This window comes from Manacus candei, unplaced genomic scaffold, assembly GCF_025592945.1.
Source record: "Manacus candei isolate 608988 ecotype Guabito, Panama unplaced genomic scaffold, ASM2559294v1 h1tg000003l, whole genome shotgun sequence".
Classification (NCBI taxonomy): Eukaryota; Metazoa; Chordata; class Aves; order Passeriformes; family Pipridae; genus Manacus; species Manacus candei.
In genome coordinates this window covers 14,326,216-14,347,292 of record NW_026138051.1, presented here as the reverse complement: position 1 = coordinate 14,347,292, position 21,077 = coordinate 14,326,216, and the positions used below count along the sequence as shown (strand labels likewise).

Sequence of the window (21,077 nt, the reverse complement as noted above, 5' to 3'; positions counted from 1 at the left end):
TGATCTATGAAAAACTAATTATTCTTTTGTAGAATCGGATCAGTGTAGAAGGGAAAAAAAATAGCTTTGGATCTGACCTTTCCTGACATTAATGCTGCAGGGCTAAAGCAGCTCTGAATTTCTAATCGTTGGAATATTGTTGACCACTCTGAGTTCTCTTTGGGAAATAATCAGGCTATGAAAACGTGACCCATAAAATTTCAGAGGCACCAGTGATTAAAAGCACAGGGGAGCAGGAACAGAGGAGCGATAGCAGTGACTCAGCTGCTCTATCACCTGATGGACAGTGTGGTGTAGGCACAGGATGTCAGAGGTCCAACGGTGCAAGACAGTCCATGCCCAGAGGCAGACAGAATGTAGTTATATGATCTCTATATTGCATGATTTTAAAAGAAATATTCTTAAAACTCAGAAGGGACTCCTGTTATTGCGGTTGGTTGTTCCATTTGCTGGCAGAGATGCTAAAAACTCTTTCTTCTGCTTTGATGGCCAGCTGATCTGTATCTGTGTCTCCAGTGCTGGATGAGGTGATAGCTGTTATCAGGCAGAAAAGGATTCCTATTAGCAAGCTTGACCTTCACTGGAGCCATCAGTACTGTTAAGCTGTTGGTAATGACACACAATTGCTCCAGCTTGGTGCATCAGAGAATATATTTTCCTGACCCATTTATGCCTCTCCCAAGTATCTGTAGCATAGTGCTTGTAAAATATTTTCTTTTTCCTGTGCTTTAACTCTAATGATTAATAGTAAACCTAGTGATGAATGTGAGGGAAAGGCTGGCAATTATAATTTCATTAATCACCTAATAATTGGGGTCCAGGGCTCAACTGTGGCTTTAGACTTCTACATCCTAAGGAATTAAAGAGAAATTTCTATTAATCACCGTGTCCCAGCTGCTGACAAGGCCTGTTCTAACAATAGATCTAATCATTTCAAGATGCACTGCAATTAGTGTGAGGATGATAAGGAGTTCATCATCTGAGCCAGTCTCCCAGTCCCAGGAGGCTGCAGGAAGGAGCCTCTCTATTACACCAATGATTTACCTCTGAATGCCATGCGCAAAAGTCATGCTTCCCTGGAGATTTATAAATGTTTAAAGCTTTTAATAAACTTAACCTGACTTATGGAGTCTATTCCAAGCTGGATGGTTGGTTGCATTGGATCTCTCTGGTGATTTGGGTTTGCAGTTGTTGGGTGGTGTGTAACCCCAGCTGGAAAAAGAAAAAAAAAGGTGTTGAAATTAAGGATACAATATGTTTATTAACTTGTGCATGGAAAAAACATCTGGTTGCAATTCCCTCATTGTACCTCAGCTTATTGATAAGGTCTGAGCAGATGTGTGGTTAAGTGGTAAATTAGAGAAGAGTGCTGTGCCTGATTTTGTGTAACCAAAGAGCAGCTTTGTGACACCACTAACAGCCAGTGTGTCCAGCTATGCTGAAAACAAGGAAATGAATCTTAATCTGCTATTTCAGGCCTCCAGCTGATAGGAGTAGTTTTTGTATAAATCTTCCAGAGAAATTCTTCGTGCTCACTGGCTCTCCCTTATCTGCTCTAAGTACAGAAATAAATGAAACCACCAATGTGTGAGCACCATTATGAAAATAAAGATTCCACGCACAGAAAAATAATGAGTTTTCTAAAATATATCTGTGGAGATAAGGCAGAGGTATCCATGTCTGAGATACTCAAATGATGTAACTAAGGCAACTGGAATAATAATTTGACATCAGTAGGAAGCTGGTATAAATGGAATTTCAGGGAGTTGTATACATTTTCCAAAGATTTACTAAACTCTTTTTCTGGAAAAAGAGAAACATGAAAATCTGTTGTTATGGTAAATCTCTGCAAAGGTTTCTGTTTTTGAATAGAAGATTATAAGTAATCTCCTAAAAACTAATAGAGCATTTTGAAAGGTTTCCACAGTAAACCTTCTAAGCCACAAATTGTGTATGATTTTATGAGTGATTCCATGTTGTAGTAGTCACGGGATATTGCTTAGCCCTTGGAGGTGCCAGGGTATAAAGCAGCCTTCCCCAGGTGTAGAAAGACTCAGTTAAGACCTGTTCTGAAACAAGGTTATTGAGCTGAGTGTGTTAAAGTTGGAGAGACAATGAAAAGCAAATGAATTTTGGATGTTGATTTGATGATTGAAGCAGACTAATCACATAAAGGACAACTAATCCTGCAGATCAATGTAATATTCTATAAACACATAGGGAGCTACTTGAATCATTCCCGTTTGAGGGAACAGTACTAGAGCTGGGCTTTTTCTGTATCACACCTTTATTTGGAAGAGTGTGTGCCTTACTCCTTCTCTGTAACCATGTGAAACAAGGATGTGGAGTCCTGTTGTACAGCATCAGGTGGTTCCTAGTGAATAGTGGAAGGAAACAGAAAAACTGCTTTGCTAGATGTCCTTGAACTGAATACGTGGTTTTGAAAAGTTGAAATAAACTCTTGATGCAATGATTTAGGTGAATTTCATCTGATTGAGGTGAACCTGAGTAGCTGAAAGGAATGATCTGAGATAAAGCACTTTGCTATTGAAATCAATCTTTGAAAATAATATAATTGTAAATAATTCAGTCAGTGAATTTAGCTTCCCTTTCAATTCAGCTGCTGTTTGAAAGCAAGGTTTTTTTCCTTTGTGTTATTTACTATTCCTGTTGTTTTTTATTTAATTCTATGAGGCACTGAACTGTTTGCCTTGTTCGTTTGCTTCATTAAAATCAGATCTGAGCCTTTCAGCTCAGTTGGTGCTGCTGCCTGCACTGCTTGGTGAAGTGTGTGACTAAAGGCAGGGCTTGATGCAGCTTCTGAAGTTTAGGTGCTTAGGAAAAAGTAACACAAACTGTCTCTTCAGTACTTGGACTCATTGGAGCCAGAGGGAGCTGTACCTCTTTGTGAGAAGCAGTTAAATCCTGGGCTTCTTGGGCAGATTTTAAGACTTTTGCCCTTTTCCTTTGTGTAAGCAAGTGCCTCTTTTGTAAATTTTTCTTGTGCTGATGGAAGAATTTGGAGAGTGTTCCCCTGGAGAATCTGTACACACAAAAGTTGTTGCTTGGAGGCAAGGGGAACTGGTGTGAAGATTGCAGTGGTCTTCTGGATTCAAGCTAATTCGATTTTATGGGACATTCACTAAACTCGTATCAGAGTTTTTCCTCTTTCTGAGCAACACTCATTTTTCCACACACATTTGAAACCAGAGGGGGAAACATCAGGATGTTTTAAGAGCAAATGGACTGAGCTTTCAAGGTGTACCTTGAAAGTACTAATAAAATAACTCATAGATGAGTTATTTTATTAGTACAGGTAAAACAGGTAATTGCTGTCTTCTTTAATAGAGGCACATTGTCACGTGTAAGAATAGAAATAATTTGAAGATCATAAATTTAAAACTCTGTTGCTAATATTACACCTCCCCTTCCTCCTTTCTTTATGAAACATTTCAGATCTTTTCACTGTATTGAATTATGCTATACAGGAAGTAATACAAGGAGATCTTAAAATTTTGAAGAAATTTAGCTGTTGGTTTTTATTTTGATTTTTTTTTTTTCTCATCAGTAAATGAAACAAAGGTCTTTTGCATTCTTGTTAGTTCATTGGTGTTCACTGCAAAACAATCACATACAGAATTCTGATCACTTTGAGTTCAAAGTTACTAGTCTGCAAAGAGATCACTGGGATGGTGTGTCCATGTAAGTTATATTTTAAACAATGGAAATCTCAGCATAGGCTAAATGAATGAAGAAAACTGAATTTATATAACAGCATGGAAACATGAGGAACAGGAACACTGACAAGAAACGTTACCAGAAAACCAATTACTTTTTAAACTGTTTGCTAGTTTGACTTTGTTTTTTTTCCATGTGCTTCAAGTTCTTAAAAGGCTCATCTATTACTTTTTTACAGATATGGACATTTTTTTGTATTCTTTTTGGTAATGTTGATAGCAGGTTGTCACATAGGAGGAACTAACCCCAGCAACCAGTTTTGAGATAGAAAATAATCACCCTCTTCATGTTTGGTACTGAATTGTTTTTTCTTTGCTAAGGCAAATGTTCTTTTTCATCCTCTGTGGTGATGAAACAGTTTTTGATTGAATGTGTTTTGATTCAGTCCCAGTTTGTTAGACATGAATAGGTATATATGGTTTTCTGTTTCTAAGGGCTTATATTAAGCAGTACCTAAAGGTGTGTGCTTTATATAGTGGTTTAATACTCAGTAGTGGGACTTCTTTATATATTTATACTCTGTTTTAATTTATTTGGGAATGTAAAGAATATGCAATATAGAAAATTTACAATAATCTTAAAACAGCCATCTTGCTTTGCTGATCATATTGAAGATTAGAGCGTGGAAAAGCGACAATGGGAAAAAAACCAACAGACCTATTTATTTGTTCTTACAGTACTTGCTCCCTTTCCTCTCCTAATATAATTTCCTTCTTACTTTCTTTCCTACTCAGATTTTTATATATGTTATCTAAAAAATATAGTATGGTATTGCACCCTCAAATAAGGATCAAAACACCTCAGAATTATTCCTGAATTAATTTTCTTGCTGAGTGATGCTGTATACTGTAGTGAATGCAAGCATAAGTGTTTTTATTAGTGTGCATTTGAAATTGGCATTCTCAGGGCAACCAATTTCCACTACTCTTGGGGTCGTGAAAAAGGCTTCTTGTGCTTTGTTCCATGAGTACTATAAATTAAAAAATTTCCCTATTTGTCCCTTCCCTGTAGGGACTGAGAACAGCAGCAGCCGTGTTATGGCAAGAATTGTCATTTGGGATCCTGCTGGCAAATAAATATAGTGTAGCAAAAAGGTGTCATTACAATGACTCGCTTTGCCCAGGTTGTGAAAGGCTGTGATTCATTAGTACCAAATATATGCTACAGAACATGATAACTACTGCAGCCTGAAGTTTGACACGAATGAAAAGGCAGGAATAAAATGGATTTTAAAAAGGAGAGGGAGGGGGGAAGGAAGTCCTTCGATCATTGGTTGAAGATACTCATTTTCACTTGACATTGATAAAATGAATATGCAGTAAAAGGAATATGCAATAAAGAGAAGTTATGTGAAATCACTATACAGATGAATATTAGGACCAGCCAATATTCATAAACCTTTGCATAGGATCCTTTTATGTCCTTTATTATTGTTCTTTCAATGTATCTCCCAGTCATAGGATCCTCAGCTTAGAAAAAAGACGTGTCATACAATTTATATGACAGATTTATGGTAAGCAAAAGATTTATAAGTTTTTCCTTATTTTATTTTCTTTCTGTGAGAAAATTTTGCTTTAAAACTTGTCACCTGGAAACAGTTTTGGGTGCTTTAACATGGTTCAGTAAAGACAGTCCCTTAGGTCTTGTGGCGCAATTAGGATATGAAATTTTTCTTATGAATGATGTAAAGAATCTTTCGTCCCATTTACACCAATCCATCAGATCCCTAAAACTTCTCTTAACAAAGGGCAGGAGGATAATAATTACTGGTTATAGGATGGATTTGTTTAGACAAGCAGGAGAATATGTTTCATATCCCCCATCTTACACTTAGATTGACTTTAGATTCTAGACCTTTCTCATTATTCCAGCATATTTAATTTGCTCTCTCAGTAAACTTTGTTGACACTTTTTGCTTGTTGTAATTTAGGCTTTCAAGTTCACCTTGAGCTATTGCTGCATACCAATGGAGGAAATGTTTCCAGTTTTTAGTTTTATTTTTGGTAGAAGGTGTATTTGCAAGCAGGTGTAGTGTCCTTGTATAGGATATCAGCTCTACAGCCTTGCACATGCCGTGTTTTCTTATGATGTTTTTTAGCAAGAAATGTTTACTTTTTCTTTTTTTTTTTTTCTGCTGGTGCTTTGCTCTAATGTGGAATTTGTCTTATGTTTGATAGAGTTTGTTTTCAGTATAGGTACCATCTGTGGAACAACTTGGCTTGAAACTATGTTGGAGAATATACAACATTTTCAATAAAATTAATTCTTATGTCAAGACATGGCCATATTATGGATTGTAAATTTCAATTTTACTACCAATTTCTGCCAGATTGTCCTTGTCCCTCTGTGCAATCCTCTGTTGAGCAAAATACTGGCATTGTTATTCTTTAAATAGTATGGGGCATAATTTCAGTATTAGAAGGGAAAAGATGTCTCAGTATTTCTTTCTTATTGTGTTTTTTCTATTGTTCCTCTCTGCAATGTTTTTTACTCACTCTTTACAAAGGTGGCATTTCCTTGTAAATGTAGTATCTTATTATATTCTCATTAGCGTTCTTTTTTAGTGTGTACTGCAGTTCAAGTATCAGAGGGGAGCTCCCTTGCCCAATTACTGTCATTGCTTACCTGAAGACTGTTATAATATGGAGTGGTGTTATTTATCTGGTCATAAATGCCGTGGCAGCTGGGAGCCCCAGTCCTGTACTAGGTGTGAGAATCTTTCCATTACTAAGTTTTCTTAAATATTTGTGTTGACCTTAACTTTCTCCATCCTCAGTGAAGAGATTTCCATAAAAAAAAGGTGGCAGAGCCATTGTTGGGCAACACTTTTACTGTTGAGACCTGTTTTGCCATTTGGGTCTGGCAGAGGTACCTCTTGGGGCACAGGGAAGGCTGTGTGGTCTGGCTCTGATCCTGCCTGAGGGGCACATCCTATGGAAAAGACTGGTGTCTTTGGCATGGAACTCAACAGGAATGTCATATGGGGCTTCTGAGTGGTTTTGTGACATGGAAGGTCTTTACAAATCAGCACAATCATGTGCCTGAATCTCAGAGATTCGTACCAAAATGTTTCCATGGGCAGAAGTGTATGTTCCAGACAATGAAGCTGAGAGTGAAGAGAGACAATGAACTCACAGACAGTTTTTCCTGCGTCTGTTCCCAAGAAGTGTTCCCGGGTTAGATTTGCATCTCTGTCCAGCAATCACCCGGTGAGAGAAGGCTCTTCTCATTCCCCTTTTCCTGCATTTGTGTGCAGATTTGGATTTACAGCAGTGCAATTCAAGCACAGTGAAGGGCTTACAGCATGGGAACCACACTTGAAGCCCCTGAGGTTCAAGAGTGTCCTTTAGTATGTTATTTCTTAGCTGCTCTTGTATCCTAACTGGAATCCTAGAGGCAGTGGAAGACATGTGACTATATGATGATGCTTTATTGATGTAGTGCAGCACTTCATCTGTATTAGGCTGTGAAATGATGGTTAGGTGACCACCACGGTGCCTTCAACTGCCTGAAGTCTGCTCAGACTTACCCAGCTGACAGAAGTCTAATTTCCAATCTTCTGTAACTAAGTTCAAGTAGCTTTATGTACAGAACAGCACAAAGATGGTTCTGCTGTGTTCTGCCCCATTTAATCTTAGACTGACAGCAAATGGGAATGACAGACTTGATGTCTTGAGTTCCCTCTGGGATGTAGCTCCTTTCCAGGTTTCAGCCCTATCCTCTTAAAAAACATATTAAAGCTGTACTTCTGTGGTTTAGAAATGACTTACCATTGATTTGATATTTTGATTTTTTTACTATAGAAGCTGTGTGAAGAATATCAAGCCACTAACTCAATTTTATAAAAGTATTTGCTTAATGTAATCAGACTCAAATGAAGCTACACTTACCTTTTCTCTTTGCTGGAGACTCTTTCAGGCAAAGTGCGAGACATTATGGGAGGATGAAGATGAACTTTTCTTTTGCCCACTAACCCCCAGAACAATGTTGTAAATATGTATTACAAGCCAGGTAGTTATTGAAGCCAAGGTGAACTAATTCTGACTAGATGTTCAAACCAGAATGTCAATCAGCTTGATCACTGCACCTCACCGTGCTCCGCTCCCAGCAGATGGTCTGATGACACACTTGTGATTTATTAGCAAATGTGAGACTGTATTGATTTAATACTCTGTCTGTTATACTGCCTCACTGCTGTGTGGTGAAGTTTTGCCTTGGAGCATGACCTCAATGAAGCCAGCTTTAGGTCTAAACAGCACAGATATAAATCATGTGTCTCACAAAAACACTCTTAAATGTTGACTAGTAATTAAAATTTGCATGGAGATGGGTCTATCTAGCCATCCACACGAGCTGTTTTATAGTTTCATATGTATAGTATATTTGCATTATTTAAAATTTAAGCTCTACATCTAGTTTTGCAAGGGTATGAGCAGTCCTCATTTAAATTGGTAAGAATCCATACTTCAGGAACTCTTTCAAAATTGCGTGACTGCTAATTTTGCAAGATTTCAGGAGAGAGGTAAATGCCTAAATACCTTTGAGGGCCTAAGAAGAACTTTTTATTTTTTTTCTTAAAAGTGTTTTATTGCTTATTTGAAAATTCAAAACTTGCTGGAATTTTCCTCTTGAGCTAAGGAAGTCTCAAGCTTTTTAAAATTGAAAAAAAAGTTAGGAAGGCACTTTTCCCATTACCTTAGAATTAATATTTTATTTATATTACTTGCATGAAGTGTTTCTCCATCAGTCTGAGATCTATGGTCAAGTGTATTCTTTCCATTTAACTGCAAGTTTTCAAGATTCTCTGGGGATGTGGTATCCAATATTTCTATTAAAAGAGAGCACAAGCAACAGAGTGTGACTTCCCAAAGGAGAGTAGAATGAAGTTTGCCCAGATTGCTCTGTAGATTCAAAAGAATAGGGGACAGGAGAAAGGAGATGTGAGATTTGTGTTCAGTTAACAGCAAGACTTGGGCACATTGGTGACCTTCAACATGGGTCACTTGTCTTGGGGAGGTCACCTGTGTAGGTGAATGATTTAACAATTTGTAACAATAGAGGGTCATGTAGGTCCTTACATTTCCAGCCTGTGGAGACTGGGGATTTTATGACGACACCTTGGCTAGTGCTCTTCTTCATGCTCTTGTAAAGCACCAAGTTTCTCTTAACCACACTTGAATTTCTGTGTTTGCAGTTAGGACATTGATTTTTGTCTCTGAAGGGTTTGTTTGATACATACCTTCATTTGAGTTGACAGACATAAAGACAAACCCTATAATTGAAAACCCATAATTAGTATAAAATAGTTAACTATCCCCAGAAGTTTTCAACTGAGACATATCTTTGCATTGCATCAGAGTTTATCATCGATGTGGTGAAGTAAGAATTAGAAGTTGAAGCTTCTAAGTGGTATCTTCATGAATTATGTTTCCAGCCTTTAGATGAGAATAAGCAACATGTATTTCTATGAAATTTGCACACCGACTTCCTTCATTGGAGAAGAAAGAAAAAGAAGCTTATTTATAGCAGTCTTCACTGGCTTTACTGTTGCTAATTGTTGTCTATTAGTTAATGGCATAGGTAAGATTATGGAATTAAACCAATAGAGCTGGCAATTTTTCACCAGACAGTGAGGATTTAGTGATATTTTGAAAAAAGACAGTAAACAGTAATGGATAAATGACAACATAGATTAATTTGAGTGGAATGGCCTTTCTTGCAGGTATGACAGTTGCTGAATATTAAGTGGACATTTTCTAGACTTGGATTTCTGAAGACATAGTTAAATTAGACTGTAGAAATATTTAAAAGGCAAGATTATAGATGTTTTTAACAACAGTTTCCCTCTACTCATATCACCTCCACCTTTTTGGATCTGTGGTGAATAATGTAACTGTGTGGCACTGGAAAATGCACTGTGCTGAACACTTTGGAAAAACTGTGAAAAATAAGGAACAGGAAAGCAATGCAGATGTAGCTTGTGCTAAGGAGATGTATGAAATAGGTCAAGTATAGGATGATATCTCATGCTCGTGAAGTCACTGTATCTGTGAGCATACAAGTGTAAACTTGGGTAAAAATCTAACTGCTTCAGTTTTATGTTTCAGTGGTAACTGGGAGTGATGTGGGTTGGCTTTTTGTTCTGGCCTGAGACATGACCATACCTGAGAAAATCTTAGTTATGATTGAGCAGAGTTATAAGGATTTTCCTTGTAAAGTTATCTACCAGTTTAAGAATATCCACCCCTGGTACTTCACACATACTATGTGTGAGGTTTGAGGCCTGTGCAATGTGTTTTAATCAGATCTGAATTAGGTAATGGCTAGCAGTAGTAGTAATCCAAAAGTCCAGATGGCTCTTTTTGGAATATTTCTGGATTTTTTTCCGTTATGGGGACCTTGTGTCCTATGGGATAAGAAAGCCACATGAAGACGTTCACTTCAGATTATCCCAGTGCAGTCCTAAGAGAGTACATAAGACATGATGTTGCCAATTTCAAGAGAATTCTAAACTATTTGTAAAAATAAATAAATAAATACATAATATAACCATATAATTACTTTCATGTCTACCTATCAACAGTTAAAAAATACAATTAACTGTCAATTATTTCTTGTGCTAATCGGGCAGCTATAATTATCTCTTTCTTGAAAATGAGCTAGTTTCTTCTGAAATTAGGATCTTGCTAAAGATTATAGAAACTCTTCAGACTGAAACTCATTTGAAATAGGAAATTCAATGTTAGTTACATGTGATTGAAGATAAGAAATTTTTCCCAAGATCCTTTTGTTTGATATAAATGTGCCGATTTCTGTGAAACAAGGGGTTTAAAGCACTAAGACTGATACTCATCTTGTGAGCTGTTTTCAATCCTACTTTATTTTCCCACCAATCATGTATTTCTCGCTGTTTGGAAGCTACATGCAGCTGGCAACATCACTTTGAAATATTCTTATATTAAAAAGCAGCGCACATCGATAAAGGGAACTACAGTGATGTTAATTTTCAGTTTAACCGTGCCAAAAATTAGTGACTAAGAGCTGGAATGTAATGAGAGGGGCTCTGAAGCAAACGTGGTGATAAAATGATGATGGGTTTGGCCTTTGCTGCAAGGGCACCTGACAGATCTCTGTCGACGTTACCACTGAAAGGACTTGATCGATCCTAAATTAGGCTTGTCTTGCTTAGGTCTACAGACTATTGCCCTTATTTTTCTATGGAGAATAAAGGTTTTACAGTATGGTCAGCTTTTCACATGCATGACAAATAGCAGATGATTGGCATTAGCTCTGTGTCCTTAACTATGGAACTGGGAGAAAAATTCAAATAAAATATCACTCTACGAAATTAATGCAGCCAAAGTAATCTACTTTTCTCATCTTTGTAAGTAATAAACTAAGCTGGAATGACTATAAAAAGGTCAGTCAGAACTGTTAACATCTGGTGGAGTCTTTGCAAACAAATATAAATAAGAGACCTGAGGGACTGGTGAGCAGCCTCAGTCATCACCACTCTGACCATCCCAGTGTGCTATAGTTTTGTGAGAGTTATCCACAGCCAAAAAGAACTGGAGAAAAATGGGCCTGGCATCATCACAGCCTCTGGTGTGCCCTGCCAAGTAAAATGAAGTTGTTTGGTAAAGACCTGATAGGTAAAAACTGAGCTTAAAATAAATGAACTAATTTGGCGGAAAGTGATTAAGAACCACACGGGTCTGGAGGGGGTTTATCAGTGGGAATTGGGCTAATTTGGTGGAAAGAGCTTCTTCAGAGGGCATTGCTTGAGTCAGAGGAGGGCACAGCCTAATACTTCTGAATTAATAATGTCTGAAAACAGATTTGAAATCCCAGGTGGTTTCTTAAATTAGTCTTTTGTTTAAATAAGGTAAAAAATGTTTTTTTATGTGAAAGCTGACCACTAGGGAATTAGAGTAGGAAAGAAGTATTCTCCAAACGATGTATGCTGGGTTGATGCACATCTATATTGAAAAATATTTTTGGAAAACAATACACAGAGATATAAATTGTGACTTGATTTTGGGATGCTGATTAATTTGGTGCTCAGTGTACATTTTCCAAAAAAGGTTAATGAATCTGTTGAACTGATGAACTTTTCTTAATTAATAGAAGTTTCAATTTTCTCAGAGCAAGGGCATTAGAGAAGGGAGCAATGGATATCACACAAATAAGCACATGTTCACTGTGGTTTTGTCAACTAAAAATACAGAGAGGATTGAGTTATTTTACTGCCTCTATACAAGACATTTAATGAGAGAATCTGTTCATGTATATGTAAATATGTGAAGATATATCAGGTCTCTCTCCAGAGTATTTTTACAGGTAGAGTTGAGGTTTTGTCCTTCTGAGGCTCTTTTCCTCTGTGTAGCTGTTTCACAGAGGCAAAATTCCTATGAGGAAAAAAAAAATCATTCTTTTAGTTAAATTGGCCTATAGGTCCTGAGGTGGAAAGGTTCCTGCTCAGCACAGAGGCTTTTTTTCACTCACTAATGTCTAAATTGCCCTCAGGCCCTGAGCAAATGGCCAGCCCTGTAAAGGAGTGTGTTCACCAAGGTGCTAAACCAGAGGTGGCAGGAGCTGAGCGGGGGAATCTCCGTGGTGCCGCTCTGGATTTGCCCCCGGTGAAGGTACAAAGTGGTTCCTCTCCGTGGAGGGGAGCAGGAAACTGAAACAGGGGCTCAGGAGCTGGGCATGTAAAAGTCTTTGCCTGCCCCCAGCCCTGTTCCCAGAGCAGCTGGTGGGGCTGAGAGGCTGCTGCTAACAGGGGACTGTGCAGAGCCCCCCAAGGGATTGGGGAAGCATATGTTTGAATGCCACCTTCCCCACTCACTTGCCAGTGTCACACTGCACATTTCATCCCCAGCTATCCCACTAACCATTCCAGGACTTTAAAATTTCCTGGAAAATTACTTCCTTCACTGATTTTCATCTGCTTTTGACTCAGTTCCACCTTTCAGTGTATGCTTTGGACAGTGCTTTGTGCATTTGCTTATCAGACTTCAAACTTCCTTGTGAAACTCTAAGGCTCAGCTCAAGTCAAGTGGCTGGAGTAGAGCTTGTGGTCATTAGAGGGCACATCACAGAATCAGCCAGGTCAGAACAGACCTCTGAGACCGAGTCCAGCCTTTGACCCAACACCACCTGATCAACTAGACCATGTCACTGAGTGACACATCCAGTCTCTTCTTAAACATCTCCAGGGACAGTGACTCCACTGTCTGATCACTCTCTAGCTAAAGAACTTCTTCCTAACATCTAACCTAAACCTCCCCTGCTGCAGCTTAAGACTGATCCTTCAGGTCTCTTCTGCATTTCATAGTCTAAGTGAAGCAAACTTTTGAAAAAGTTCAAATTGCATGTACAAATTCCTTAATGAAGAAAAAGGTATTAAATACATCATTCTACCTAAAAAAGTAATATTTATGCTTTCATTCTGCTGAGTAGCTGTTCAAGATTGCCAGAGATGATCTGTAAAATAGGAACTAGAGCTTAACGATGTAGACTTTTGAGGTTAGCAGGGCTACACATTACATCCTCTTTCTGAAGCAGGAAATATATGAACTTTCACAATAAAGTGAAACAAATGGGTGTGAGGGAGAGTGGGAAGAATTACTGCTGTTGTGAAGGGTCAGTCAGAAGGACGTTCTACTCTACAGAGTTTCTTCTGAGACATATTCAAAGCCACCCTATGTTTGAGTAGTGCTGCCTCATAAGTGCCTTATCTACAGTTTCAAGATTCTCTTGTAGCTTTGACTTACGGATAGATACAGGAGCTGAAAAATCCCTCCTCTGTTTTTTTTCTTTTTTTTAACCTACATGTGAGCAACGAGGCAAACAAACTTATGTGAATTCATGTCTGTGTTCTCTTTTAAAGTAGGTTTTTTATTTACTGTTCAAAGTATTGATGGACCTACTCTATGCATTAAACTTGTATTAAGTAACAACTTAAAACTTCTGTATTGTCCTACCCTCTGCATATTGCTTTCAAAACCACTTTTGAAAAGTTTATATGAAGTAACTTAAGAGAAAAATTCAAATTATAAATATTGTCTAAAGAGCAATGAATAAGATTGGCTTCTTCTTACAGGAAAAAACCTTACACTAAAAGTTTGTGTGTTTGAAATTACAAACATTATTTTAAAATATAAGATTACATTATTCAACAATTGTGCTAGCAACAATCTATAGAAAATGGAAGTGAATTCTTTGCTTTGCATTTATTGGCTCTGTTGTGCTTCTATTTCCAATTCCAGGAATTTTGCTATTGATGAAGTTACATGTCTCAGATTAACTGTACATGGGTGCAGGCAATGGAGTGAAAAAATTATATTTCTGTGTTTTTAATAATTTATATTTCAAAGATCTTAGTGTTTGCTGCTTTAATGTACAGACACCCATGTAATCACCATTCCTTCCAAAGCACTGCCACCACAGCTCCATCCACACTGCTGTTCCGTGAGCAGTATGGATCGAGCAGCTGCTGGAGGAGCAGCAGAGACAGACACACAGGAATGAAATGCTTCCTTTGAGCGAGAAGCTGTAAAATAAAGCATCTTCAGAGTAAAAGTGCTTTGTAAAGGGGAGTGTGTGTTTTTAATGTGCACAATGAACATTAGTAAAAGCAATGCCAGGAAGCAGGTTAGTGCCCCAGCTTCCTTCATGCTGATTTCAGGAGACTTAAATGGGGGCCAACCAGTAAAAAGATGAAATATTTTCTACTCCATGGAAGGCCCAAGTGTCTTAAGAGGTTGAAAAACACATAGGTCCTGTGAGGGCTGAGAAGAATCTGCTTGCAAGCCCCTGTTTTTCTCCCCAGCATTTATGGGAAATCATGCATATGATGATTAATCCCTGTGTTACATTGATTGAGCTGTTTGTACAAAACCAACTCAGTTAATATACAGCCCCATCTACAGAGAATACAGAATATCCAGGCACTACAATGGAACAATCAAGAAAAGTGACTTGTGTTCTTTCTGGGAGGGTGCTACGAGAACACAGTACAAAAGTAAGCAAATGAAAATGTTACCTAAATATCAAGTGAAAATATTCCTTTAGTGCTTTTATAAGACTTTGTTCAAAAATCCATTCTCTCTGACATGCAGAAGCTTAGTTGTGTTTTGAAACTAAAATTTGGCTTGCCACACAAATTTTTAACTTGTGTAAATATTTGCTTGTATTTTCATATTCAACTGCGTTGTATTTCTTTTTCCCACTGTCACAGATGTAGGCAATTTTCTATCCCTTCCCCCCAGCATTTTTTTGGCAGCTAATGAATGCAGTCCTTTGGATCTCATCTGATCTTTGGCAGGATATCTGGAATTGATGTCCTAGGATGTGTGTAGCTAGCTCAGTAATGATGTTACAGGAAAACTAAACACTCCAAGCCACAAAGCTCTATTCAGAAATTTTATCTCTGATCCAGAGGCGAACTAAAACCTGCTGTAGTCCCATGAATCACAAGATGAATATTCAGTAATGCACACCGATAGCCAAAGGAATGAGAGGGTGATCCTCCATGGAAAGAATAATACCAGCAAGTCAGAGTGCTTGGACTCCTTGTAAGGGGATTGTCATATATTCTTGAACAAGTTGCTTAATTGTTTCTCCATTGTCCCAAAAAAGAAGTGTAAGGATGTAATGCAAAGCGTTGTTGGTTGATGGGTTTACATCCCTGTTCAATACCAAGATCCCACTGTGAGGGACTGTAAAGTCAGTCTGCATTTCACCTGCTTAAAACTAATTCCTGCTTCTATGTGAGTAATGCAGCAATCCCATCTAGGATTTATCCAGGATGCTACCAGGTGCCAAGAGCTATCAACCAGCGCCTATGATGATGTGAGACAGGTGGAGGACTCTGTCACTCTCCTCATCTCTTTGGAATAATTCATTAAATACTTCTACCTGTGTCAGTTACAGGTAAAACCTACGGTGGAATTACTTGTCTCTATTCTTGTTAATCCCCTGCCTGTCAACTCTCATCAGGCATTACATTCTGCCTCCCTTAGCAATTTCCAACATGCAAATTCTGATGAAGTGCTGCTAGACTGTCTCATGTAGGTGTATATTACGGATTTGGGTGTCATATATTAATCTTACAGGAGTATTTCTCTTTGTAGTTTGGACACATTCTAGCATAGTTTTTTAACAGCAAATAATTGAAATCCTTTAATTGTTTTTTTTTTTTTTTCTGGAATTAGACATTTATATATTGATTTCTGCTGAAATGTCAAGTAGTCAAAATTTCAGTGGATGAAAGTTTCTCCAGCACAACTTGATAGGTGTATAATGCTGTAATACATTTTATATAGTGGTGACTGCAATGACAGTAGCACCTCTCATGCTTTACTGAAATCCAGCTACGTGGAATCTGGGCACCAGCAGGCAGGTGTTAAATCTTTGTTTAAAGTGGCAAGCCAAAGAGATGCAATATTGTATATCTCCATCTATCTGCTGTGAGAGGATGGAGACACCGCAGTTATGTCTTTAAGTTTTAGCTAGGACAGATACATCAACTTTTAAAGAAGCATCTTGCTCCAAATTCTGTTAAAACATTTAATTTGCACAGCAATTTAGGTCACTGCACTGGCTTAATTCTGACTAAGTAATATTGTGCTATCTTAGAAAAAAGACCAAACCATTAGATTAAATTTATTATTTCATATAAGTTACAAAGTACTGATAAAACAGTGTGTATTATAAGATTTTTGTCAAGATAGTATGATAATTCAACCATTCATGGATTTTAATGCCATTAAAGTAACTCTTACATCTTGAGTAACGAAATGAAGGCGTTGTCTGAACTTTGTCTTTACTCCTGCTGAGCATCATTCTCCTTTCAAATATTCCTTTGAACTTGAGGCAAACTCTGACTCAAAAGACAAAAACCACAGATTGCTGAGGGACCTGCATTCTGTAGCAACTGGAATCTGTACTTCCAAACTGATTAGATGAGTATGTTCCCTATCTGGAAATAGTTCAAATACTTGCAGTCAAGGGAGGTTTTATCCAACACCATTTGTTTCAGATGTCTGGCTGTTAATGTTTAAACATTTTCTGCTGTATTTGGAAAACTATAGATCTTGACTAGGCACTAAAATTTCACTCCTCCATATGACTTGTATCTGCACAGCTTATGTGGGGCTTGATATGTTTCGCTTTGCTTCCAGCCCAAAATATCCTTCCTGTAATTTCCTTTAAATACACAAATCTTTCAACAGCTGATGCTTTAGGAACTAGTCATCTCAGGAAGTATGGGATTTCTTCCCTAGTGAGAACCAATATTGCACATACATGTATGAGAGGAGCTTATTCTTGTCTCTGTGAGATTATTCACGTTTAAGTGCTATAGATACATGGTTACTGCACACAGCTATATAGCAAAGGGAACAATTCACTGTGGCAAATGCCACTTTGCAGAGCTTCAGAGGTTTAGCAATGGTTTTAATTTAGTAATATGGTTTTTAGGAAGGTGAGGGTGGAGAGGAGACAATAATCAGTGTCCTCACACATCATCTGTACTCACTCACGGATTTAATAGTAGAAAAATTGGAAGTGTAATTTTGCATCACCAAGTTTACCTTGAAGAGGGGAACAGTAAAAATGTAATATGAAGTGTGGTGGACTGACTAGGCAATGAATAAAATACTTTAAAAAATAACAGAGAAAGATCTTATCCCACTCTTCCCAAAAGACATATAAAGCCATGACCTAGCCCAACCCCAACAACCAAACCCAAATTATTTATTACTGAGTAAGGATGTAATTTTTCTGAGGAGAGTTCTGAAGCTGTCAGGGTGTTCCAGTACTTTAAGTGCTGGAAGCCCAGAGGACTTGCCAAAAGCAACTTGGTCCACATAATTAGGCTTTTAAAGTAAAATCAAATCTTTGTGGATTTCTTTTTTTTGGTAGGACTGCAACTGTGGAAGGAGTGTTTTGATAAGCATGAGAGAGCAGCAGCGTATGTTTTCAGTCCTGTTAATAGGCTGGAACCAGTGTCAAAGAGAACATATGTATCTTTTCTTCCAGCTACTTCTTTTGGCTGCTCTTTGGGCACTGATGCCAAAGACATGAACAAATCTTGTCAGTCCTTTCAGGCCATTCATTAACATAATTTGTTTTTGTTAAATAATTTCTTGTTACTCTAGGGGTACAAATTTTTTTGCATGAGTTTGAGATTCATACACTTATTCCTTGGGGGTTAAGCAGAGCCCGAAAATAAAAGAAAAAAATGCTTTGGGGCTTTAGGTTTGGGGTTTTAGATGTTTTTTTTTGTTTTTGTATAGGATTTCCTACAATTCTGAAAGATTCTAGTAACCAATACCTAGTTTGCTTCCTGGCTACACTGCTTCATGAATAAAACCTCTTTAGTTCCCCTTTTCTAGTTCTGGTGTTTAAATGCTGGTTTAGATCATCATGGCTGTTATATCTTTTTTTCCACTGAGAGAAGAACATGGGCAATGAGGCTCATTGCAATGACTTTTTACGTGTACTGATGCAATGATTGAGTTAAAGCTAATGGAAAAAATTCAGAACCAGGTGACCACAGCAGGATTTCTACCAGTCCTGTGGTTTGAAAAGGCTTAGGAAAGGGTTGCATGACCACAACTGGCACAGGAGATGGACAGCAGTGTGCATAGCTTGAGACACAGGAGGTAGAAGTAGATCTGCAGTGGCCATCAGTAAAGTGGACAAGGCTTCCTTCACAAACTCAGCTTGTTGCTTGACTCTGTGTTTCTGTGATGAACATGAGAATTCTTAGCTACAAAATCTATTGAGTAACTGGAATACCAGCTGTAAAACATTCCTCCTGCTCATATCCTCTGATAGCTTATCCATCTAATAGCAGTAATAAAAGGGGGGATTAAAATACAGATGTGTTTTGGAAACATTAAAATTACAAATGGAGCCAGTTTATTACTTTTATTCGTGCTTTTAATAAGAACTGTTTGAAATTACAAAGCTCCGTCTTTTCCTGCAATTGTGTGTCTGTCAGTATTCCAGAGGGAAGACTGTCTCTGGGAAAAGGTATCAGAGTATGAATACTGCTGAATGATTCATTTATAAGTTACTTTATTTAGTTAGGAATTTTTATGTTATACTTTCCTCTATAATACCCATTTTTTTCCATGCTGTAATAGGCTCATATTCTTAAAACCTTTGAGAAGGTGTGCTGTTACTTTGATCTCATGGGCTGGACAGCTTGGCAAATGAAGCATAGCAGACTTCCTTAAGTAGCCTTAAGATTCATCTGGAAATGGGGCATGTATATCCCTGTTGTTACCAAAAGACAGCCTTTTCTGAGTGCATGCATGTGAACTCAGCAGAGAAAAAGAAAACTCCTGGTTAAGGCAACTGAGTTGTCAGGGAATGTGGGTGTTTTCCTGGTGTGCTCATGGGTATGTGGTGTGCCCGACTGTGTATGTTGAACATGAAGATGACCACTTAAATTCTTTAGGTGTGTTGAGGAGCAGTAACCAATAAATAGGATTATTGACCCACTTTAATAAATGGCCTGTTGAAAGAAATTTCTCTACATAACGGTATTTCTTTTATGCTACATAAAAATCTCTGATGTGAGCTTGACAGGTTTGACCCAAGAAAGTATTTGTTGTACCCTAAACCAGGTAACAGGTCTTGATTATTGAAGTTTCTTGTTCTTCATGGCAGAGAATGATGATTTTTTTTTTCTGTTTATTTGTTTTTATTTGGTATTTTTTATTTTCTTTCAAAGTCTGGTATTATTCTTAACAGAAAAGAACTAGGAGTTCCTCACATTCATTGCAATGCTTCCCCACAGTACTGACTGTGTTATGAGCTGCTGAATATTGATATTCTTCTCTTTACTCCCAAGATTGTATATACTTTTTTTTTCTTCTTAGATTTGTTTTTCAGAGGGAAGAAAAATATGCTTAAACTTGTGTCTTAAATGTGATTCAACTTAGCCTTTTCTTGCTATAATTTACATGGAGCTTAAATGGCTTAACAAACAACTTTTTTTTTAGGTCAGCTATGTGATGCTGATGCAGCATAACACACTTTTCTGCAGTAGTTCCCTTAATTAATAGGGTTTCTGAATGCTTTCGGTGAGGTCCTTCATTCCAGCTTTAAAAAAGCCTCCTGATTCTTTAACCTTTATGATCAGAAGGGTGTTACTGGAGGAAAACAACTGCTTAAAATAAAAAGCAGTGAAAATGCCTTTTAAAAAACCCTTTATAATATGAATGTATAAGTTATGATAGAGCTAGAAGTACAGGGAGAGAAGGAATATCAGAGTGCAGTTTTTCTGGGAGTCTACACTTGAAGATGAACAGGATGGTTCATTGAGATTTTCTTTTATTTTCCAAAGGAAAAAAATATATCTCTCTGTCATTGTCTGTTAGGAAAATGCAACTTTGAGAAATATTTGATGCACTTATTTGTATCTTTATGACATTTTGTTAAACATAAAAGCAAATGAGAAAATAAGGTGCATCAGGGGATGTTATGGCTGAAAGGGAAGTTTATCACTAAGCTGTCATTGACAACTGAAAGAATTCATAGACTCAAGTGTCACACGATAACACATTGCTAACAGCAACTTATTTAAGTATATCATTTGGAATTTAATCTGTGTGCTCCCTCCCAGGTTAGTAGCTAGAGGATAATTGGGATCAAAGAAGGCAGAGTGTGAAAGAATCTATTAGAGTCTAAAGTGAGTGCTTACCTTAAATGTTGAAATGGGTTTATCACCTGAATCCAGATCAATGAATCTGTGTTTAGCTTTGAGTTTGCTGTAGTGTTTTGGTCATCCAGAAAATAGGGCTGTTCTTGAAGACAAGGCATCATATCTGTGCTCATCACCAAGGAAATGATGCATGGAGTCAGATGAGTTCTTGTCTTCAAGAACAACTGAATCCCATCAGCTTAGAGAAATAATCTTATACTCCTTCATGCTGACAAAGGATGCTGACAAAGTCATGCTGACTCCTCCTACCTTGCTGACAAACATGCCTAGTGATTCCAGGTGTGGGTTGAAAGGTGTTATGTGGTGAAAGGAGGTCTGTGAAGAACATCTTTCTTTATATAAGCTTTGTGAAGCTTCTGGAAAGCAACAAGAGAGGCGGTACAGAAGAACCTGAAAAAAGTTTGCATCTATATGTTGAGTTGTGATCTGGAGTAACACTTCTGTAATTGCACTGGAAGCTGAAAATGATTGGGATAATTGAACTAGTTAAATGATTCTGGCTTGAACTTCAGTGGTGCTTGTGCAGAGAATTCTCTACAGGAGAGAGGAGAAAGCACTAATCTCAATCACCTCGAGCAGGAGGTGGTGTCCTGTG

The 21,077-nt window shown here is 37.8% G+C and overlaps 1 protein-coding gene across 4 annotated transcripts in view; it reads left to right on the top strand.

Moving 5' to 3' along the window:
• The window catches only part of PCDH11X (protocadherin 11 X-linked), a 459,145-nt gene that overhangs the window by 236,462 nt on the left and 201,606 nt on the right, over positions 1-21,077 (top strand). The gene's annotated exons all lie outside the window — the stretch shown is intronic.